Genomic DNA, 25,690 nt, shown 5'->3' with positions numbered 1-25,690 from the left:
TTTATATGTACACACAGGTCGCTGCATGTGGAAATACCAGTTTGCATGCAAATACAGTATTTGCATATGCAATGGCCTGTTCATGTGCATTTTTAGAGCAGAGAACCCAAATTTTAAAAATTGATGCTATGTATCAGCCTGTGTTTGTTTTCCACCATCTACCGTTACAAGGGAATTCTTGTGATAAGATCAGAAACAATGACGCGAAGAGATGTCAAGAAAATCCAGTTTGATGCTGTGGCATCTTTCAGGAGGTAGTTTTATTATAACATTTGAGTTGGAAACTATCAAATTAGGGAGCCACAGGGACTGGTGTGGTTGGTTTTTGCATCTACAGCTCAAAACAGAATCAGTGGGATGTGAGTTACAGCTGGTATAACTGTTATGTCAGACTGGATGCTGAGAGTAATACTGGAGATTAAGCAGAGAACAAATCCTGTAAATCACATGAGGCAATATAAAATGCATTTTATTTAAAAAAATGATATATGCACTCTTAATTGATTTTATATTTATCAATAGATCCACAGATATAGAGATATAAAATCAATTAATAGCACATATACCTTTTGTAAAATACAATTTTTGCTCAAACACAAAGTTCCATTAAATGATGTATTATTTTTCACTGCAAGTTATGGTAAGTGTATTTCTAAAGAACACACAAGTATTTTAGTTTAGTTCAGGATTTCATTAGTAATTTTGTTTTGCTAGTCAAGTCCAAATGAGCTTTCAATTAGTGCAACTTTTTGGCTCTTTTAGCAAACACATCTACAAAGTATGAACTTGAATACAACTTGTTTGAAATATTTTGAATAATTTATACACACACACAGAATTCTGTCAGTCATAATCTACCTACTGTAATACTCTTATCTTGTGCCAAGAACTTTATTATCTGTTGCTAAGTCAGGTATGTTGTTTCACAAATAGTACAGGTCAACTTTCTTCAGAAATTGCAGCTACAGAGAGATCTGTATTCATACAAGAACAGCATATGCTATGTGACAGATCTATCTATGGTGCATTTATCAGATGCTAAGCACTACAGTATCTAAGCACCAGATGCAATATTAAGATAAGCATAAATATTACTGATATGGTCTCTACCCTTGCCATCCTATAGTTTGTCCCCTTACACTTGGATCTTTCTTCCTGCAATAGTCTTTCTTTCTCCTTCTCTTCCACTCCACTATATTCTCTGCCACCTCCAAAATAAAATTCTTCAGCTTCTGTTATTGCAGGTGAGCTTCTGCCAAACCCCCCACCCAAACACTTAGAAATAAACAAACAAAAAAAAAAATCAAATTCTGCCAAGTCTAGACATTTACTCTTGTATCATCATTGCTAGTCCTGTTCAAGTGGTGGAGGACTGTTTGTATACAAGATGGACTGGAGTGTGATGGGCTTTGCCTGACAAATGTAGGATGTAGAAGTTACAATAATTCAGTCTCAAGAGAGTGAAATACTGCAGCTCACCTTCTCCATACGAAATGCTCCCTCTACCATCAATTATCATAACTGCAAATAGGAGCCTCTCTTTCTCTACAGTCCACCAACTGAGCATTCCCCAACAGCACTATTTTCCTCTCAAATGCCTGTTTTTTGACACTATAGCATTTTCACTGTTATAAGAAACAAGTGAAGTTTCATTCAAAAGTTGCTGTTTTAATATTTACTGCTACATCAAATATATTGGTATCAAATGTCATAACATATTTGGTGTAGATATTTGATGGGTAACCAAAGAAAGCACTTAAATAGCATATCTATATAGGAAAGATAAAGACTTTTGAAAATTTTATCCCTAGTTGAACTGACTTAGGAGCCTAAATCCTATTTTCAAAACCGATTTAGGAACTTAGGAGCTCAGTGGGATTTAGGTTCTCAAGTGCCTATGTCAGTTCTGAAAATGGGACACAGATTTCTAAACCACTTATGCACTTCTGAAAATTTACCCTAGATCTTTTTTCTACTACTGTGCATAGTCTGTGTATTAGATGCACTTTACACTGTTGGGCCTAAAGTTTCAAAAGTAACTAATGATATTCAGAGCCTAATCTGGATCTTTAAGGGGCCTGATTTTCAGAGGGCAGGTGCTCAGCACTTCTGAAAATTAGGCCCCTTCGGGGGGAGGGATAGCTCAGTGGACTGAGCATTGGCTTGCTAAACCCAGGGTTGTGAATTCAATCCTTAAGGGGGCCAGTTAGAGATCTGGGGAAAAAATTGGGGATTGGTCCTGCTTTGAGCAGGGGGGTGGACTGGATGACCTCCTGAGGTCCCTTCCAACCCTGATATTCTATTCTAAGATGTGTCAACTTGTACATAAAAAAATCAAGTCATCCAAAAATGCTAGTCACTTTAAGATTTAGGTGTTGAATTACTAGCATGATTCATATTTTACTTTACCATTTCAAAATACACACACTTGAGTTTAGAAGTCCAAAAAAAGCACAATTGAGTAAAATATGTAACCAAAGCCTGAATGAAGACCAGAACAGGTGTTTCTTTTTATAAAAGCTTATAAGTGTAATTGATTGGAACATCATAATTCAACTTGCTAATATACAATCCTATAAAATACATGTGAGCCAACCAGTCAATTTTGAATGAACCAAAAAAATTGTTTATCTACATGTTTATTTGCACAAGTGAATTTGCAGAAAGACTTTTGGGTACATTGGTCTTAACGTGTGGGGAAATTGCAGCTGTAAGTCCTTGCACAGAAGATAAGAATACTGAATAGTTCAATATTAAAATTTTGGTTTTACTTTATCTTTAAAAATTACATATACAGCATCATCATAACTTTAAAATAAATCTCAAAAGACAATCCCATTTCCTGTACAAGTGGTTTCTCCAAAGAGATCAGAGCCAACACTCACACAAAGCATGTGGTAGCATTGCTAACATAAAAAGAACTTTAAAAGTTAAGGGTAAGAGAAGGATAGAGTAAACCGACACAGGAACATTGGCAATGGCTATCCACACAGATAACAACAAACTATATCAGTGTAATCTAGGAAACAAATCAGGTATTCACTCGAGGCTTGATTCTCATTTACAGCAATATAAATCTAGAATACCTCCATTAAAGACAGTGGAGTTACTATAGATGAATACCAATGTAACTGACCCCTAGATTATATTTTAATTATATTTGTACAATTTTACATTAAAAACCAGGACTATCAACTAATAATTAATATTTGTCATTATAAGAACATAGGATTTGCCAGACAGAAGAAGCACTTGGGTATATCCAGTCAAGCATCCTGCTTCTAGAAATGACTAATATCTGATGCTTCAAAGGACAGTGAAAATACTCCAAAACCTCCTTACTTTACCTTCTTACCCTCTCTCCTACTTGCTCACTCTGTTATCTTCTTTCACTTGATTTTGCATCATCTGTCATGCCATCCCTTATGCTTGGGAAAAAAAACTTTCCACATCCCCTTCCTCCTTCGAAGCCCCACTTCAAATCCGTTGCACTGTCCCATGGGTGCTCTTGTCCCATGCCTTGTTCAGGTTAGATTGGTAGCTCTTCCAGACAGAGAACTAATCTTTCTATGTACTTCTGTACATTTACAGCACTCTGGGTAACCCAGTACATCTAACCAAGTGTGCAGTGCTTTATCGAGATGGGGAATAGGGAGAATGATTCCTTCCTGACCTCTGTAGTGATCGGCATACACATAACAGGTAATTTGTGTTCTTTTAGCATGTACAGTTATAGTTATTGATCAGACTTATCCAACTCTTAATATCTTTTCATGGTATTTGACTGTCGCTTCTGATGTCCAGAAATGCCACACACACATCATATATGCTCCATAAAGTATAATTTCCTTTAATTATTCTAAATTACTGACCATTTAAAATAACTGAGTAACCTCTTGGTTCTTCTGATATTATTTAGTGGATGTAGAGAGGAAGGGACTGATCCAGTTATGAAGGGACTACCTTTTATATCTTTAAATATCTCAGTCAAGTCCTCTCTAATGCTTCTTTCCAGGCTCAGTTATTCTGGTTTGTGTCACCTCTTTTTCTCTGTGTCTCATCGTGCCTGTAAAAGTCTTCATTTCCCTTCTCTGGACCTTTTCAAAGTGAAATTGGAGTGTAAGAAAAAGTATGTCAGACACAAACTGAATCAGAAAATGCTGAAGAAAAGCACTACACATGGTATTTATTATCCAGGCTGGAAATTTCAAATCTCTCCTCATTTACTGTTTATATTCCTTATGACTTGTTTCAAATTGATTCAATCTTTAGACTTTCAATTGGCAAACAAAACAACTCAGACAAATATGCTGTGACAATTTACATAAAAAATTTCAGAATAGTCAATACCCATTCTGAGTGGATTTACAGGACAGAGAAGAGAGATAATCTGAACTTCAACTCTTTTGAACCAAAGTTCAAATTCCTTTTCACCCAGTCCAATATATAAATTTGTAGATGGAGATTCATTAAAGTGTGATAAAAATAATTATAGAGAATATTAATTAGAACTTTGTTCTCTAATCTTCAGTCATAAAAAGATTAGCCAGCAGATAAAAGTGAAAGATTTCATTTTTTAAAAATGTACTATGGATATAGTCTCTCACATATCAGTGTGTATACAGGACACTTACAAGAGATGTAGTGAATGTATATGACTCATTATTCTCCCCACCCCTTTTCTCCCCCTAAACATAAGGCTAGCTCAAGTAATTGGTAGAATCTTAAAGAGCTGAGATATAAATAGCCAGTACATCTATGAAAGAAAAGGAAAACTAACCTAAATATTATCCTTCAGTGTGTGATTAAGATGATGAGAATGAACCATGCTGAGAGGAGAGTTTTTTTAAATGGCAAGAGATCAAAGACTACAGTTTTCTCTAACATGGCATTTTGTGAAATCCCAACCACATAAGTTAGAGGGTCCAAAAAAACATTGCTTGAGGCACACTGTATTCCTATGCAGTGTGGGCTCATATTCTAGTGTGTAAGGAATAAATCTGGGAGTTTCGAGAATAATTTTGGAGTAGGAGGAAATAATGTTAATTTAATACTTAGTTTGGAAAGGGAGCCCTGTCCTAAGAGTTAATCCAAAATGGCTGTCAGATGAGCCATGTCTCTGCAGGCCACTCTGTTCGAACAACAAACTTCTGTTGTTTGTAATGAGCTAGATACAACTGGTGTCCAATGTGGAAAGCAGAAGCAGACTAAGCTTATACCTCCATTTCCTTATCTATGAAGTAGGGATGGTAACACTTATCCACCTTTGGAACGTGCACTGGATTTATTCAGAGAAAGGGTGCAAATCATTACCATTTTCCACAGTTTGTAGTAATATAATATTCCCATACAATAGGACCACAGACAACTATATGACAGGGGAAAATATAATCATAAAAGGCTATAAACTTCATCACAAACCAGCTGATGGAAGAGAGAATAAAGCAATTATTTTAGATCTGTTCCTGTTCTAGCATAACCTCAGAATAGATCCTGTCATAGTTTAAAAAGCTGAAGAGTGCATATTATGAAAAACCACTGAAATCCAGGATGAGAGGGGATTCCAAATTGACTGTCAGTCTTTCCACTAAAAACTGGAAACACATCTAAGACACATACTAGACAGGTGCTATTGTTCGAGGCCAGTTACATAAAGTGCATTTAATGAATTCCAGCAAGTGCTAGAGATGCCATCATCATCTTCCCTTCCCCCCCCTTCTCTCTCTCCTTCCCTTCCCTCCCTCAGGATAGTCTGCCACGTGCATCATGCTCAGGGATTCCCTTAGTAACTACAGGTCATCTCTACATATTAAGACTCCTGGACTAATAGAGAAAATTACATCAGCTCGTTGAAATTTTCTGCCAGGTTTTCTGGTTACGTGATCCTCTCTCCCCCATTTACTCTTTTTTCAATATCTTCACCTATTTCCAAGTAATTCATAACAGGATCCAAACAGGAGATCAAAATCTTTCCCCAGTACAGTATAAACCACTTAAAGTGGACTAATGATAGAAGGGAGAGATAAGAGGTATGCGTGCCACAGCTCTCCTTGCTTGGGCAAATAGATCAACAAAGCATTACTATTGAGCTATTTAGGGTCAGCCATGCTTTGAGGAAGATGAGGAGCCCTAGTGAGAGATCGCAGGGACCTCCACACCTTTGGCTAGGATGCACTGTACACTCCCCCAACACAGATTCAGATCCTTAGCCAGTAGAGAGTGAGATAAAACTTTCACATACCATGCAGGGCCAAACACAATCAAGTCCTTAATCTTTAGCTGACATGGGCTAATAAGTGTGAAAACAAAAATCAAAATTATTAAAGTTATAATTTTAACAGTGATCTCTCTTCTTCCGTGTTTTTTAATAGAGACTAAAATCAGCAAGTTACCTGAATTAATGGAAAGATAGGCTTTCAAAAGGCTGGACGTTGCCTGACAATTACCAAATCCAGAAAAGATAAATTCACCTTGTAATTACAACTTCTTTATATTATGCTGGGACTCTGATCCAAGCCATTATCAATGATTCACAATTTTTTTTTAGAATTTGTATCACTATTTTTGCTGAGAATGGGTTGCTAAATCTCAGAGCAGTCTCTTATTTAATACTTGAAAGGGACCTTTAAATAAAACCAGAGTTTATAGAGTCACTGGGATTTTTTCCAAAAGAAATAGTTGTAATTTAAAAGTGATTTACATAACCTTCATACTCTTTCTGATCAGGAGATAATAAGTAGTTCATAACAACCACAGAGGAGATCTATTAAAACAAAAGTCAGAGACTGGCAAACCAAAAATCACTTGTGTATGAAATCAGAAGGGAGTGGGAGTATCTACTAGTATTTCCAGTAGTGGGTGTTAGAGTTATCACACCATTGTAATTGCCCAAGAAATCCCGATTGTATTCAGCAGCTTCACAGGTTCTCATAAAAATGGTAACAGGATCATTCTCCTGTTGCTTCCATTAAAATAGATCCAGGGTTTTGCACATCACAACTGCTGTTCTCATTTAAACCATTTTACTGTCTTCTCAGGGTTTGAAACACCTACTCATATGGCATTATTAAATGAAAGAGTTGCTCCCCAATGGTGCAAAATCAGAGGTAATATTTTTCCATTCACAGGCTCTGCAGACTACTGTGAATCTACCAGAGTCTGTTTTTTTGCACTACAATATCAGAAGTGGTGGGTGGAGAAGGAGGACAGAACATCTTAAATATTACGGAATTAATACTAGCTTGACAAAAATTAAGTAGAAAAACAGTTTAGGTGGTAAATGTGGCCTTTTACCTCTACAAACCACCCTGTCTAGTCACTACATATACCATACTTTTGCCAGAAGCTAGGAATGGACAACAGGGGATGGATCATTTGATGATTTCCTATCCTGTTCATTCTCTCTGGGGCACCTGGCATTGGCCACTGTCTGAAGACCCAGTGTGGCCGTTCCTGTGTTCTCACTTCTGGAATGTTTGGCAGATCCAGTTCTATCTGATTAATGTCTAAATCTTGAACAGTAGGAAAAATGCAGCCCAGGGTTTACGGGCTTGATCCAAAACCCACTGAAGTCCGTGGAAGTCTTTCTATGGACTTCAGTGAGCTCTGGATCAGGCTGTTGAGGCATCAGCAGTAATGTGCAGGGAGCCTACACCATATCAGCTATGAATCACTTGATCATCAGATATAAAAGGAAGTAATTAAATATCTAAAAGCATATAAAATGTTGTAGATAAAGCAGCTATGTATTCAAATGCTTTACAACATTAAATAAAAAAACCCTCAAAGAAATTACATAAAGACAGACACATTTTTGCACACAACACACAGATAACTGCATCCTAATTCCCTACTGGCATACATAGCTGTCCAGTCTGCATCAACAAATTGGAAGGTTTATTACTGCAATTATGAAAATTTGGTCATTAGCTTCTGTCATAAATATAAAGGGAAGGGTAAACCCCTTTGAAATCCCTCCTGGCCAGGGGAAGGCTCCTCTCACCTGTAAAGGGTTAAGAAGCTAAAGGTAACCTCGCTGGCACCTGACCAAAATGACCAATGAGGAGACAAGATACTTTCAAAAGCTGGGAGGAGGGAGAGAAACAAAGGGTCTGTGTGTCTGTCTATATGCTGGTTTCTGCCGGGGATAGACCAGGAATGGAGTCTTAGAACTTTTAGTAAGTAATCTAGCTAGGTACGTGTTAGATTATGATTTCTTTAAATGGCTGAGAAAAGAACTGTGCTGAATAGAATAACTATTTCTGTCTGTGTATCTTTTTTGTAACTTAAGGTTTTGCCTAGAGGGGTTCTCTATGTTTTGAATCTAATTACCCTGTAAGGTATCTACCATCCTGATTTTACAGGGGGGATTTCTTTATTTCTATTTACTTCTATTTTTATTAAAAGTCTTCTTGTAAGAAAACTGAATGCTTTTTCATTGTTCTCAGATCCAAGGGTCTGGGTCTGTAGTCACCTAGGCAAATTGGTGAGGCTTTTTACCAAACCTTGTCCAGGAAGTGGGGTGCAAGGTTTTGGGAAGTATTTTGGGGGGAAAGACGTGTCCAAACAGCTCTTCCCCAGTAACCAGTATTAGTTTGGTGGTGGTAGCGGCCAATCCAAGGACAAAGGGTGGACTATTTTGTACCTTGGGGAAGTTTTGACCTAAGCTGGTAAAGATAAGCTTAGGAGGTTTTTCATGCAGGTCCCCACATCTGTACCCTAGAGTTCAGAGTGGGGGAGGAACCTTGACAGCTTCCAATTAAAAATGGACAAACAAATGAAATTTAGTTTGCTTTTGACTCATGCAATCATGTATAGGCATTATAGTCCATATAGGTCTCTATTTAGGATTTATAAAATTGCATCTATTACATTCATTTCTGGGAGCACGTTATTTTAAAAACCAAAAAAATTAATGAGCATTAACTAAAAAGATTCTCAACCCCTGAAACTAAAAACAAAATTAAACACCAATACATCCTGTCCTGAGTCTGATAGGCAAAAGCCTAAGAAGACAGCTGAGTTACACACCATCCCCTGAAGGCTAACAGATGTGGAGTCCCTTGAATCAATAGGGAAAACAAATTTGAGTAATTTTTTCCTGCACTGCACCAACCTCAGAAGCTGAAATCTAAAAACTGTTTGTTCAAAAACAGCAGCTGTTCTCCTCTGCAGTAATGAGCAACCAGGAGAAAGAGGGGCAGTCTCGCAGATAGCAGGGACCCAAACCACATGATATTTTACAGAGCCATAATCAACACTTGAACTGTACCCAGCAGCAAATAGGAAGCTAATGCAATCTAGGGTGCACAGATGCAACATGATCCCTATAGTTAGACCCATATGAGCCACTATATTCTGAAGCCAGTATAGCGTGTATATGTTCAAATGTAGCCTCATGTAGTGCAAACAGGAGTATTTCAATCTGCAGGTGACAAAGACCTAGATGAGAGAAAAACAGTCAATGTCAAGATAAATGCCTCCTGGGGTATTCAGAACCTGGGATATAAGAGCATCCCCTACATTGTGAATTTTATTGGCAAAGGGTGTGCAGAGACCAACCCCTGCCATGAAGTCGCTTCCTTCCATCAACACCTTGTTCTTCTTTGCAATATGTCTGAATGAACATGTATTCAATTCAGTATCTCTGCTGGTCACTGAGAAAGCCACACACATTGTATCCTCTGGGCAAGAAGGAAAGACGGAACTGCATACCTTTAGACGTAGAATTGTGTATAACTCACACAATGACAGCACCACAACCCAAATCACTTCACTATCCCCTCCAGTCGCCTAATATATCATATATTTTGAATAAGAACTGTGCCAGAACACAACCCAAAATAGGAGATCATACATCAAAAACTGTGCACAGTTGCAGGCACCACACTGCAGACAGGATATTAAAGAAATGAAAAAGGTAAAGGAGAATGCAACAAGAATAATGAAGAGTTATAAGCAGGGATGGGAAAAGGTCTGGAGGTTCTGCTATCATCTGATATATCCAACAAGAGGAAATGAAGTGAAGCTAAGAGAACACCAAGAGTTCACGAGGAATTGATTTACACAGTGGATACTTAACATGAAGACTAAAAAAAGAACACAGTTGTGTTATCAAGAATTGTATTAGCAAGATCCGTTAGATGGTCACCTTGACCACTTGTTTATTGTCCTCCTTCTCCTAACCTTCATCTCTCTGTTGCATCTTTCAACTGAGGGTAAATTTTTCATAAATGGTTTAGGCAGTTTGGGGCGTAGGTTGCCATGGCAAGTCAAGGAAGTCTTAGGCTCTAAAATGCCTAAGTCACTTTTCAAAATGGCATTTACAAGCCTAAATTGCATAGGTGCTTTTAAAATTTTTACTCTGTAAGCTCTTTGGGTTAATAAAATAAACATCAACAATAAATGGACATCCAAAGACAGCAGTGGAGACTGCGGTCAAGAACGTATTGTTAGAAAGAGCTACATAAGCACTTGCAGGAAAAAATGACAGGCTACAAACTAGTCAAACAGGTGGCTAGATTCATGGCCTCCTTTTCTCCCAAAACTTCACTTTTACTATTTATATGTAAGGGGATTAGAACAGTGGATGTTCATATTCTACCTATGATCAGCAATATGAACAACAAGTTGAGAGCCTTACCCTCAATCTGCAAGCAGATGACTGAAAGCCTTTTTGGTTCATGTTCAACCGTAAGAGAATGAGACGAATAATCAAATCCAGCTCTCCTGCATTACAGGAATGCACATGGGCATGAGGCTGTCCACCAACTATTAATTTAGGCTTAAATAGAGACTGGGAGTGGCTAAGTCATTATGCAAGGTAGCCTATTTCCTCTTGTTTTTTCCTACCCCCCCCCCCAGATGTTCTGGTTTAACTTGGATTTAAACTTGGAGAGTGGTCAGTTTGGATGAGCTATTACCAGCAGGAGAGTGAGTTTGTGTGTGTATGGGGGTGGGGGGGATGTGAGAAAACCTGGATTTGTGCAGGAAATGGCCCAACTTGATTATCATGCACATTGTGTAAAGAGTTGTCACTTTGGATGGGCTATCACCAGCAGGAGAGTGAATTTGTGTGGGGGGGTGGAGGGTGAGAAAACCTGGATTTGTGCTGGAAATGGCCCAACCTGATGATCACTTTAGATAAGCTATTACCAGCAGGACAGTGGGGTGGGAGGAGGTATTGTTTCATATTCTCTGTGTATATATAAAGTCTGCTGCAGTTTCCACGGTATGCATCCGATGAAGTGAGCTGTAGCTCACGAAAGCTCATGCTCAAATAAATTGGTTAGTCTCTAAGGTGCCACAAGTACTCCTTTTCTTTTTGGATTTTATTAGGCACCTGATTCCATGCACTACAATGTAATGTTGAGCTAATTTCATGCTCTTAAATACCCAAGACAGTAACTGGCTAATAAAAACTTTGGAAAAATGAGATTTGTATAAACACAGTGACTATCAATTGGACTATAAATGGATTAACAAGCAAAAAGGTGAAAAAAAGATGGAGAGACAGATGTACTGAAACACAAACACTTATACCAAGAGTAAATTTACTTATGTGATTAGCTACCCAGAAATCAGTGCTCATCTGAGTAAGTTTTAGCAAGTAAGAGGCTACCCAATACTAATTTATGTCTCACTGCACAATTTAATGCATACTGTAGTGGAGTTAATCCTGCTAAGAATCAGAATATTATACATGCATAAAGGATGCTGCCTAATCCATATGCAACTGTAATAGGAATTAGACCTTTCTGAAGTGTTTCTTGGACTTTGACATGGAGCATATCCTATTCAAATCTTTTTGATCATTATAATTGTGTCTGAAATGTTGTGCATTTAGTATTTGTCACAAGTGTCCTTTGTTTGTCAGGAGACGCTGTCGTTATGCAAGGGACTTGTAAAAGCAGATAATTTTGCTCTTTTTATGTCTCAGTTCAGAGATCTCCTTTTGAAGTAAACAGCTCTTTTCTAAGATTGGGCTGGAAAATTAAATATTTTTGAAGCAATGTAATAATCAGCACAATGCTGAATATTTCACCCATTTAGTCACTGCACAATAAAGCATGCAAAAATGTACGTGTGGGTGGGTGGCAACGAAGGGGACAAGCTGGGATGGAAGATCTGTCCACTCTGCTAGAAAAAGGCAAAGTAATGGATCTAGGGGGTTATTAAGTGAGAGAGACAAGGTACGAACTCATGAAAGATGAAATAATTCAGTGTTTAAAGTGCTCTCCAACCCCATTTCAACCCAAAGCCCTTGGTGACCCAATTAAATGGGGTCATGACCCAATTTGGAGTCCTGACCCACAGTTTGAGAACCACTGGTTTACTCAATAAAGGGAGAAGTCCCCCAGGCAAACTGAAGGACAAATCCTCTCCCCACACCCTCACTAGCCTATACATTTCACTCCTTTTTTCTTCTCACATCTGCTTTTTCTGCTCTCACTCACACATTCACCATACTTTCTAGAGTGATGCTACTGTCTGCAAGATGGCAATCCAAATGAATAGTTCCCTCCAATGACCCAGTTTGGAACTGGACCTCCTATTTCACCTTTCCCTTAACAAAACACTTGATTTACATTGTTTTAAACATGCTTCTAGAACATGAATCATTATATACATAAATAGCCCAAATATCGCCTCATTCTTCCATAGCCCTACATATGCTCTCAATTAGAGCTCTCTCTCTCACTTTCTCTTTTTCTCTCTCTGGTAAGATACATTCTGACATTGTCTCCCAGCTACATTGACCCCATTAATTTTTTATTTTTTTTTGGTATAAAACACATCAAATGCTGGGCTCTCGAGAGTAATGGCATGGTGAGAATGGAGTCCTCTTCTGTATATTACATACTTCAGTTAGCCTATTGTTTTTGGATGGCTAGTGCAATATTTAACAACACAGGCACAAGGATTGGAGTAGCTCAGCTGTGTGAAACAGGACTGTTCTAGGTAAGTAACTTAAATTCCCACAAAATATACAAATGCAAAAAGAGAGCAAATGTGTTAACCCATTTTTTGTCTTTTGAACAATTCCTGGGCAATTGTGTGCAGAAAAAATTAAGGGCTCACTTCCCTCCTCCTTAGAGCCTCTAGTTGATTCCAGAAGGGATGTAAACCTTGAGGGAGGAGAAAACATAAAACAAAAACTTAAAAAACACCAGTTTTTCAGCCAGCCTCTAATTTTGTGCTTACAAATTTAAATGCTCAAAGACAGGTGTTTGCTTGCACAAATCAGGTGACTAGAGACATAATTACCTAATTTGTACACGTAAATATAGGTTTGTGCACGTGTGTGTGTGTGCGTGCGCTCACAATTCTGTAGAAGTTGAAGTCACTTCTGAAAATGTTCAGAGGAGTGTGTGCATGTGTGCTAATATTAAGGACTCCGTGCTTTGTTGACTCTGAACTTCTTAATTGTCTTCTGAAATTTAACTCTTAACTATGTGTGTGTTTTCTAGAGACACTAGCCCATTAACCAGTGAATTTACAGCACTCTGAGCACCAGAGAAGTTGTTGTCCATTTTATGTTAGATCCATATGTGAATTTTTTTTTTTAAAATTACTACAGAAAGGAAAAAAAGACAGCAATTATTTCCAGAAATACTTTCTTTGCACCCACATGAATCAGTAAACTGTGGAAAATGTAGGTTCCCTGTTGATGCACACACATGCAAGCATCTTCTAAAGGACCAAATACAAACAATGCATCCACAATTATAAGTTGCTACTAGTCATCAATCTGAGAAAACCAAGGCTTCATCCTCCTTCACTGAATGACATGGTATGGGGAATTGCTGAAATCTACTGGCAACTTTACAACATATATTTTTCAGCTAACATGGTAGCTATTTCTCATTGCTCAGAGTGTGTGGGTATATATGTGTGTTTGTTACAGTCTCATAGAGGCTCTTGGTGGTTTAGACATATATAGCCTAAGAAACAGGCGCAAACCAAAATCCTGGATTCTACCAAACCTCTTAAAGAATGTAAGATCATTTTGGCAGTTGAAAAGTTTCACACAGCCCTGTCATTTGAACTTTACAGGCATTTATTGTACACATACATCACAGTTCTGTACACAGCCAAAGCTAGCACTTCCATTAAGGCAACAAACTGAATTAACATTGGACTGCCATTTTACTTGAATTTCCTTGGGTAGTTTAGCTTTTGGATTACGCACTGACAGTCTTTACAGTAACATGAGATTTTTCCTGCCACGTGAGCAGAAGAAAACATATATTAATTAAATGGACACAAGTTTTGTCTAATGTCAGCTCCAGACTAAAACTGTGAAAACTTCAGAAGTGCCAAGTATTACATTTTTCATTTCTATAAGAATACAAATCTTAATCTGATCTCTTCCAAGCTCCTCAAAGGAATACATGCCCTTATGTAGTAATACAATTTATCCCATCACTGAAATCTTCAACCACTCAGATGACCTCACTCAACATAAACACTTATCTGTGAGACAAAAGCAAGATTAAGTTTCCAAAGAAAATTAAAAATTAAAGGACAGTGGGAGCAACCAACATTTGCAGATCTGAGAGATTTGATACCATGTGCGCTTTTGACTATTATAGTGTCTTCTACTTATAATTTGAGAAACCGAACTCCTTTTTCATGTCTCATTTGTTTATTATTTTCACAGCACTATTGCTGGGTGTGCTTGGTGCCTCCCAATAAAGGTATACAGGACAGGGTGAGGGATTCTGTCCTCTGCTACAGCTCTTTTATGCTATGGCAGTGTAAAGCGGCTGTTAAAGCCTCAGATCTGGCCAGAGAAGAATTTTCCCTGGCCCAGGCTTTGCAGAAGGTAACTATGCTGGCCTACAAAGATCCTGACACAAGCCTGGGAATAGGGACACACAGTGGGCAGAACAAGCATGTGAGCGATGCAAGGGGACAGATAGCACTGCAGGAATTGTGGGCTACACTGCTATTCATAGAAAGCTGGAGACAGGCATCTGAAACTTAGGGAGCACCCATCACGTTCTCAGAATTATGGTGGTGGCCCAGAACTGGGTATTCACAACGTTGGCTTAATGCTACCTTAGCCCACGGTGTCCTGGCCGTTGGGCTGCAAGTTGTGCACTGTGCCTCTGAGATGAGCAGCACAAAGTCGCAAGCAAGATCCCTAAAGAAAGGAGGGAACTAATTAAACAAAAGGGAAGAAAAGAATATGGGACACAAGGAAGGACAAAGACAGTATCAGTACACATTAACTAAGCAAAGGCTAAAGCACAACATGATGGAGAAAAAACAAACAAAAACCAGCTTTTTTAAACAGATGAAATAGAGGGGGATATTTTCAAAAACTCAAATGGCCATTAGGTGCTTAATTCCCATTGAAAGTCAGTAGGAGTTGGGCACTTATCTCCTATTTGTGCTCTGGAAAATGTTCCCACAAATGAATGAGCAGGAGACTTAACCTAGGGGAATTATTCTTTCTTCTTTAACAGGGATGCTTTCAGAATCCTAAGAAGAGAGTATAGATTTTTTTTTTTAATATATAGCAATAATTACAACCTAAACAATAGACAAATATGTGATGTATAAATGTTTAACCTGTCATTCCTTGAAATATAGGCTTTGTAACACCTCTACAATATATTTCTTTCTGCCTGAAATGAATATGGAACTCTTATTTCTGCAACTAGGGTACATTTTTATTAAGGGAGTTTTTGCGAAGGGAGGGAAAATAGGCATCAAAATGTCAGCTGTAGAAAAAACAGTTGTTAAAAAAGATAACACAATTGTATATTTAATGAGAATTAAATAAAAATTGGCTGTATAACAAAGCCTGCACTTTCTTTCGGCTTCAGCTATCAGTTTGAGACAAATTCCTAGTTCCACTGAAGTCAATATCAAGACTCCCGTTGACTTCAGTGAGATCAGCCTTTGGCCCCTACTGCATGTCTTGAAATATTTTCTTATGATAAACTTTACATTTGCCCTGTATAACTCATTTACAATTGAGTCCATTGAAAACCTATCCTTTCTGAAATAAAATCTATAAGGAAATCCAGAGACACAAGAAAGTGCTTTACAATGGAAAAAGTTAGTTTTAAATTAAAAACTTCTAGTGTCGGAGTTTAATAACTGAATGACATTTTGCGATTATAGCCATTTTGATATTATATACAGTACCACTATTTAAACAGTTTAAAATGTAAAAATAGCAGCTAGTTTGTGATTAATCTGTTTTACATAGATATTAATGTATATATATTTTAAAATTTATAAAAAGCAGACTAATAAATTACTTCTAGCTAAGAGATTTTTTCTTCCTATAAGATGCTACAGAAAAACTCCTAATAAAACTAAAGATAAAAGTTCTATGGTAACTTTGGATTATAAAATATTTACTTAATGTTCTCTCTGTGTAAGAGAATAAACAATCATCAGCATGACAGCAAAATAGGTTCTTCGTGGTTACTGCTTCCAAAAGAGCTACATTTTAAAGAACAATAGAGCCTGTGTGGACAGTCTAAACTTCATAACACACCAATCCCTTCCCTATGTATCACAAACATTTCCCAAAAATTGGTTACCCAAGATACAATGTCCAAAAAGTTGTATATATTCTGGAAGGTTTAAGGTACTAAATCCATCTGGACTAGAATAGATCTGTGTCATCTACAATACTGCTATTCTCTACAGAAACGCAGATAAAAATATTTATAATTTTTATTCTTCTGCTAAATCATTTAAAACCTACAGTTTTTCTGTTAATGCTGGTAAAAAATTATTTCCAGAATGTTTCCATTCATTCGTTCAAGATTTCAATAGTTCTTTGCCAACAATGGTTTTCCCATTCCATTTACAGCTGTATGAAAATTCTCTGCTTCTCTCTTTTCCGATACATTTCTTTAAAACATTTTTGCACGTGTCATTGGGAGTGCAGATGACTTCTCATCCCAGATGAAAGTTGAAAACTCATTAGAACCCCCAGCCCACTATAATATACTCTTTTGTATGGCTCCCAGGCTAGCAAAGTTTGTGTGTATTTTTTATTAATAGTCATTTTTTATTCCATGATATATGAAACAATTATTTCCCCTGAAGAAGGAGGAAGCTGAAATGTCAAGGGCTCTTCTTGGCTCCTCCAAGGCAATAAATTATTAAAGAAATAAGATATTTTTGCTACTTCATTGAGGAAAGACATTTTCTGACCTTTTTGCTACTTTATGGTGATAATGAATTTTCTGCAGAACTCTGAGGTTTTCGGTTACTTTATTAAAATAAGACTATTTGAGGAACAGCATGACCTTGACCTTTGAAGAATTAATGGAATACTGATTCTGAAGGAACCGATCAGGCTCTCTGCTCATTATCCAGACTATAATTTCTTACTGTCATGTTGATAACACATAGCGGTGTGCTATACAATGAAGTCAAACTATTTTACCTTATTTACTTGAACTACAACTCTGGATACTTAGACTCAAATCCCACTATTCATCACTCTTTCATGGTGATTGTAGTTGTTACACCATGCCGTTTTGAATCTAGATGAAAGATTTGGAATAGAAGATTAACAGCACCAGCCTGATCTACTACAGGCTGTGAGTTCTCTGAAGCTTAACTTCAAGGGGCGTGTCAACATATAAAAAACATTCAGTTTTTTTCAAATTATTCTGCTCTCCAAATTTTTTTCCCCATTGATTAGATCTTTGAAAATAGAATAATAAACATAGATGGTGAAGTCCTGGCCCTGCTGATGTCAACAGAAAATCTCCCACGGACTTCAATGGGGCGAGGATTTCACTCAGGGTATTACATTTTACCTGGCACAATTTAAAACACTAGAAAAAAAAACTACAGTTTTTATACATTGAGATATGTATAAAAGTATAAAATGTTACAGTATATACTGGCAATAAAGAGGTGTGTGGTCTAGTGGTATATGCCCAGAACCAGAAGCTAAGAACTCCCATCACAGCTTGGGCATTGTCGTCTTGGGCAAGTTACTTACCCTCTCTACCTCCATTTCCTCATTTCGGAAACAGGGATAACACTCATTTATCTCCCAGGTGAACTGTAAGGGTTAATGTTTATGAACCATTCTGAAGATGCATTACACTATTTAAATGCTTAGTATTATTAAAAGGAAAGATGCTGCTACCCATAAATGACAAATGGTGAAGTGGAACTACAAGGAAAAAAAGAATGGGATCATGGTGACCACAGGAACGATGGACAACAGAGGTGCTATAACAATTTATATAGCAGCGGTGCTGAGAGCCGTTGAATCACACTACAAATCCTGTATAGGACAGAAACAACTTCAGCCAGGGGGTGCTGCAGTTTCAGCACCTCTGGCGGACAATGGCTCAAACTAAGACGCTGGGGACAGGTAAGGCAATACCTTGTAACAAATGATTGATCATTTAGTTTTGTGGTATTTCGGTAAGAATAGGGCAACACAGGCTAGCTGACAAGCATTTGGTGCATTTTACTTTTCCAAACAAACAGATGTTTGTTTGGAACCAGGAATAATGGTGTCAAGTTGAAGTGGGGGAGGTTTAGGTTGGATGTTAGAAAAAAAAATTTCACTAGGAGGGTGGTGAAGCACTGGAAGGGGTTACCTAGGGAGATGGTGGAATCTCCTTCCTTAGAGGTTTTTAAGGTCAGGCTTGACAAAGCCCTGGCTGGGATGATTTAGTTGGGAATTGGTTCTGCTTTGACCAGGGGGTTGGACTAGATGACCTCCTGAGGTCCCTTCCAACCCTGATATTCTATGTTCTTGGAAGCACAGAGAATGGAACTAGTTTTTTGTTTTTTTATTTATTCTGGATCATTTCCCCATTTCAAACAGTCAACTCAAGCAGCTGATTACACTAAAATAATGGCTTTTGTTCATATTTTGATTCTTTGAAAGGTGGATGCCAAGTATTAATCTGGCATAGAAATTAAGTGTCTTTATCCTAGTCAAAGCATGCAGATTGCTCATCCACACACATACCTGCTGCACACACAAGTGGCTATTGAGTGACTACATTAATAGGGGGTTGTGTCCCCACCCCCACCCCCCATTTATTATTTGCAAAACTCGTGATCATCAGGAATAGAACATCCAGAAATCAATCCTGTTCTGTAATGACTCATATAATCTTCTGTCACCCAGCCATAGTAAGTAAAAACTGGGGCCTAAAGGAGTCTACAATGTCCCTTAATCAAGATGAATTTTTTTGGTATTCGGATAGATATATTATATAATGCTAGAGCCATTCTAATGCAATTCATTATGAATTAATGTCAATGTATACAGTATTACCAGAAATGAAGTGGTTTCTCCTTCATAATAGACTTTATGAGCATTCTACTTCCACCCCTTACCCCCATAGAGCAGACCTAACCTCTTAGTATGCAACCATTTATTTTGGCAATTAATAGTGTAATGTATGAGGTAATGCCTTTTTTCAAATGGCAAGGAGAATAATGTAAATTTTGATTAATTTTGCCCAGAGCGAGTAAGAGCTTGAAGAAAAGTCACAAATGGTTTTATAACTCTGAATTTCCCAGTCTTGGATTTCTGCCTTTAAGCATGTTTTTTCTCCAAAAAAACTGAGTACAATAAGCAGGCCTACAGTTTTATTATGCCTTTGAAGTTTTAGTTTATGGTAAGCCTGGAATTTTAAACGAAGGTGAAAGTTTCTTCAATATAAAAACCCCACCCATCAACATTTCTTTTTTTTTTTTTTTTTGGATACAAACCCTATCTTTTAAATTCACTGGATGAAAACAAATTTCAAGTTGCTTATCCAAGAAGAGGAGAAAGTGATTCCCTGAAAATAATCTACAAGATTTTGTAAAACTCCGCATTTCAATAATGAATTCGCTAGTCAGATTAAGAGATAATACAGAGGGTACTGACAGATTCCAATTGACAACTCTGAATTAAAGGGTACATTTTCTTCCACTGTGTCATTTAATTCTGATTCTGTGGGATATAGAATTTCAGTGCTTCTTGAAGACAGGCCATCTAGCGATGACTTTGTGGAAAGGAATATGTTTGGTTTAGCAGTTAGGGGAATTTAGACTCAAATACAGTTTGTCTTTAATTCAGCTGAATCACCAAAACTTGATGAAATGCCATAAGGCTGTTTAAAAGAAAGCAGATCTTTCACAAAGAGCGAGCTGACGTCACCCTCCCAGCTGCCAAACCATCAACAATTTGGAAAGCTATTTTTTAAAGGGATGAAGCAAAATTTAAAAATAATGTGTAGGCTAGATTTTCTGCAATTTCCTTTCAAGACACAAGTGCTGTTAATTAAAAGAACCTTTAAAGGTATTTTCTGCACCTTATTTGGTCTCTCAATAACATTTATATTACAGAGGAATGTGTACTATTTAAATTCAATATAATATTGCTTCTGCTGTTTGCAATTTTGTTGCGTTATTTAAAAAAATCTCAAGTGAATTTTCAAATGGAACTGTTCTAACTGAAAAAAAGATGTGGAAGGACTAGACATTTTGTTTTAATCTTCTGCTTTTATGTGCTTGTGAAGGACATGGGACTGCTCTGTACTAATTTATGAATACAGTATTGTGACCTAATTATTGGAATGTTTATTGTAGGACTACACAGGGTTAAATCAACAGGGCTGTAGGGAAACAAACAGGAAAATGAAACAATGGCTCGGGATAAGACACCGTTCACAAACACTTGGGGATTGTTACCAAGAAAACTGGCCTGGAGCATGCTGGCTTGACTTCCCAGTGGAGCTCAATGAACTGGTTTGGGCAGCAGGATGCAAGCCTAGGGGAAACTGAGACAAAGGGTCTGCAGCTGGATAAAAGGTTTCAGAGGAACAGCCGTGTTAGTCTGTATTCGCAAAAAGAAAAGGAGTACTTGTGGCACCTTAGAGACTAACCAATTTATTTGAGCATGAGCTTTCGTGAGCCACAGCTCACTTCATCAGATGTGTACCGTGGAAACTGCAGCAGACTTTATATACACACAGAGAATATGAAACAATACCTCCTCCCACCCCACTGTCCTGCTGGTAATAGCTTATCTAAAGTGATCAACAGGTGGGCCATTCTCTAAGGTGCCACAAGTACTCCTTTTCTTTCAGCTGGATAAAAGTGATTCGCTCTCAAGGAAAGGCAGGTCAGTTATTTAGGAGAGACAGCAAAGGGAGGCCTGCCTACAGTCTCTGACAAATGATGGCAAGCCTCTAGGTAAGATAGTCTGTATGCAAGCCTATGTATTGTTTTAAAATATTTTTCTCTTATGTTATGCTTTATTCCTACAGTTAACCCTCTTAAATCAAGGTATTGTTTAATGTTTTCTTGTCACTGTGTTTACCACTGGTTATAAGCTCCCCAAGGGAAGAACAGCAGGTGCTGAACCTGTTTGGACCTGCTGGAGTAACCACAGTGGATCCATGGCATACTGTAACCCAAAGACCAGTCTGCATGTGGGAAAATCTCAGGATATCACTCCAGGAGAGGTAAAGGCATAAGGCCTATCACCTGTGGGGGGTGCACTGAGAGAGACCAGACAAGAGGAGGCCCTGTAATCGTGACAGTAGTCAATATTTTGAATCTTTAACCTAGTTTTCTGTTGAACTAATTTGCTGTAAGCAATTGAGTGACAACTATATCAGTAATGTCTGGTGTGTGCATTTCTACTAGAAAAAACTACTATGCTGGTGTAAAAAAAATTGGAGACAAGAGGGCAAAGCTCAGAGACAGTTTTTCTATTTCAGCCAAAAGTCACAAAATGCAGAATCAGAAACATGCACAATAGGAGAACCTCATGAGCTGCATTTTCAGAGATATGCAATATCTGTTTTTGTGTGCATAGAGAGCTATATACCCCACGATCTATTAAAGAAAAAAAACATATACTAAAAGAATTAATACATTACATGCTTAAACACCCAAAAAATCAGGAAATACCAACATTAAGAAAGCATATGTAACCGTAACTCCACCTCTGGTGTGTGCATGCATTACAGTATAGTACATTTTTTAAATTACATCATCACATTTCTCAAATAAATTATGTAGAAAAATTTGCATGACATGTAGCAGCGTCTCCAAATAGATACTATTCTTGATGTGCCAGAAAATACTGGTCCCATGCAAGTCAAATATTCCAAAGACCAAAGAGATGTACGATCACTTAACAATTACACTGACTTTTCAAACTATTAGGAGTTCACAGACTATGGCTGCATGTCTTTAAATCCTAAGAAAAGTAATTGATCTTAAATGACATATCACAATGTGTAGATTCTGCAAAACACTAAGGCCCAGATCCACAAAGGGAGTAAGGCGCCTAAATACTTTTGAAGATCTGGACCTAACTGCATGAGTATGGGTTTGCAGGATAAAGCCATAATTAAGAACAGAACAAAGAAAAGAAGACTGGAGGCTGGTGTCACTGAAGGACAGAGCTAAGGTTGTTCAACAGCCTGTCAGAGACCAAGTAGCTGGGTTGGCTTCAGTCTATGTAAGGAAAGAATTTGAATTTAATAGTCCCTTGGGGAAAGGGACCAGAAAACACCCCCATTCCCAGCTACCTATAAATTAAGTATAATCAATATAAGGCTCTGACCCCCCCAACTATGCAAGCTTCACTAGCCAGCTCTGATTCAGACCTTTCCTAGCTATCTCCATCCTCCTGAGGGGGCTGTTTTTATACTGTTTCCTGTACCTTAGGTTCCCGTTTGTTAACCTGCTGCACCTGTGCTTGCAGCAGAGCTTGGGTACTCTGGCTCTTCCAGTCAATAGTAACAAAGTAATCACTGACAGTAGCTCTTATATAAGTGTACATATTTGCTCTTTTCCTAATCTTTTGGGTAGAACAGAGAGAAAGCAAAAGAAAGCAAGCCACAGCAATTAACGCATCACGTCATGTACACTCACACACTTATATCACACAAAACTAGACCATCCAGAACAGGAAAGAACTAAATCTGTATGCAAAAAATAATTCAAGCAGCCTCTTAAAAATAGAGACTGACCATCCTGTCACACAGTTTTAAACACTGATCCTTAACATGTTTAGATTAACTCAATCTCATGGATTACTAAAAAAGTAAATCCACTTATTCATGTCTGAACATCAGTGACATCATAGCAGAATTTTCAGAAGCCCTCACAGTCCATCACTAACTTCAAGCACTCAGCAGCTGACCTTCCAGTGATCTGCCACATACCCTCCATCCATCTCCTTACTAGTTGTCCCCTACAACAATGACCCTTCACCATTCCTTCCATAATAACTTTCTCAAGGTGATTTCCAAAGTACACAAGTTTGCATAGGTTAATTTCCAACATCAGGGTCTGCTTCTCTCCAATAATATTTCTAACATCAGCATGAGTCTTCTTTTCCGCCCAGGAAATATGGAAGAGTCTTTGTCGGCACCATACTTCAAAAGCTTCAGTTTTCTTCTTGTCAGCATTAACTTCCCACAGGTTACTAAGGTCTGTTTTTTTCAGATAATTACAACATTCCCATAGCATTTATCATCTCTATTTATAAGTATTCTTAACCTTCACTCCAATTTAATGTAGGGGTATTTTTGGTCCAGAAACATATATACATTAAACACTCGCACCAGCCCTCCCAATTCTCGTTGAACTCCTGGAAAGTACTGAGGCCAATAAGAAGACATACTTAATCAATATGTATTTTAAACATCCTGTACAAGCATTTTCTATTCTTCAGTGTTCTCTCCCTCATGGTGTACTGAAACAGTTTTCAGCATCTAAAGAGGCCTTGTGAGTGCAAGTTATTTCAGCTCAGGTTCACAATCTTAGTTCAATAATATTTGTTCCATACCAGTAATCTAGTAAGAATGTACATGTTTTATTAACATTTTTTTTTGGCTTCATGCCGCCTCTTTTCCTGGTTAACAATCATAACTGTGGAAGACATGTTGATCACGAGATCTATATTTTCTGCTGGCTGGAAAAAAAGCCAGCCAATTCAACTGTTAAGTACAGATTCTGCTGCCAGAACCCCCAAAATATGCAGTTTATTCCATATTTTGTACATTCACAGTGTAGAACAGAAGACAAAAATCTGTCCCTCAACTTCCTCTCCTTAGCTTTTCTATTTCAATGTCTATACCTTGGGAGCATGGTAAGAAGAATGGATCAGGAAGATGATTTTAGCAGCAGTGTTTTGAATGGACCTAGAGAGGAGCAACATAAATTTCAGGAAGGCCAAACATAAGGTGCCACAGTAATAAAGAAAGGGATAAAGTGGCTAGAAAGGAAAGGAATCTCAGAAGCGTTGTCTCAGCGAAGGCAAGTTCTGAACACAGCATGGATGTACAGTGTGTAGAGAAAGAAAAGGAAATCAAGAATGACACCCCGTTTATGGTCTAGGATGGTCATGTAGTTCAAACTAAATGGAAGGATAAACAAAAATAGATCTTTGACTAGGGTTTTTTATTTCAAATGTGGTATTGGAATGCATCAGGCAAGGTATTTCCAGTAGAGATAAGGAGGTGTTAGTACAGTTATACAAGGCACTGGTGAGACCTCATCTGGAATACTGTGTGCAGTTCTGGTCTCCCATGTTTAAGAAAGATGAATTCAAACTGGAATAGGTAAAGAGAAGGGCTAATAGGATGATCAGAGGAATGGAAAACCTGTCTTATGAAAGGAGATTCAAAGAGCTTGGCTTGTTTAGCCTAACCAAAAGAAGGCTGAGGGGACATATGGTTGCTCTCTATAAATATATCAGAGGGATAAACACCACGGAGGGAGAGGAATTATTTAAGCTCAGTACCAATGTAGACACAAGAACAAATGGATATAAACTGGCTGTCAGGAAGTTTAGACTTGAAATTAGACAAAGGTTTCTAACCATCAGAGGAGTGAAGTTCTGGAACAGTCTTCCAAGGGGAGCAGTGGGGGCAAAAGACATATCTGGTTTCAAGACTAAGCTTAACAAGTTTATGGAAGGGATACGAGATGATGGGATAGCCTAATTTTGGCAATTAATTGATCTTCAACTATTAGTGGTAGATATGCCCAATAGCCTGTGATGGGATGTTAGATGGGGTGGGATCTGAGTTACTACACAGACTTCTTTGCTGGGTGTCTGGCTGGTGAGTCTTGCCCACATGTTCAGGGTTTAGCTGATCGCCATATTTGGGGTCGGGAAGGAATTTTCCTCCAGGGCAGATTGGCAGAGACCCTGGGGGGATTTCGCCTTCCTCTGCAGTGTGGGGCACGGGTCACTTGCTGGAGGATTCTCTGCACCCTGAAGTCTTTAAACCATGATTTGAGGACTTCAGTAGCTCAGACATAGGTTAGAGGTTTGTTACAGGAGTGGGTGGGTGAGATTCTGTGGCCTGTGTTGTGCAGGAGGTCAGACTAGACAATTATAATGATCTCTTCTGACCTTAAAGTCTATGATTCTATGTAGTCAACAGGGTTGGGGAAAGGAGAGAAGATAAAAAGGTCAGCTTTTGCCATGGTAAGTTTAGGTTTATTCTAAGGGTATGTCTTCACTACCCACCAGATCGGGGGGGCAGCGATCGGTCCAGTGGGGATCGATTTATCGCATCTAGTCTAGACGTGATAAATCGATCCCTGAATGCTTTCCCGTCAACTCCTGTACTCCAGCGCTGGGAGAGGTACAGGCAGAGTCGATGGGGGAGTGGCAGCAGTCGACTCACCGCAGTGAAGACACCACGGTAAG

At 38.2% G+C, this 25,690-nt stretch overlaps 1 protein-coding gene across 2 annotated transcripts in view; it reads right to left on the bottom strand.

The window, feature by feature from the left end:
• ARSB (arylsulfatase B) overlaps positions 1-25,690 on the bottom strand; it is a 111,086-nt gene that overhangs the window by 3,157 nt on the left and 82,239 nt on the right. The window lies entirely within an intron of this gene.

This window comes from Caretta caretta, chromosome 5 (genome assembly GCF_965140235.1).
Source record: "Caretta caretta isolate rCarCar2 chromosome 5, rCarCar1.hap1, whole genome shotgun sequence".
Taxonomy (NCBI): domain Eukaryota; kingdom Metazoa; phylum Chordata; order Testudines; family Cheloniidae; genus Caretta; species Caretta caretta.
This window is presented reverse-complemented; position numbering and strand designations above follow the sequence as displayed.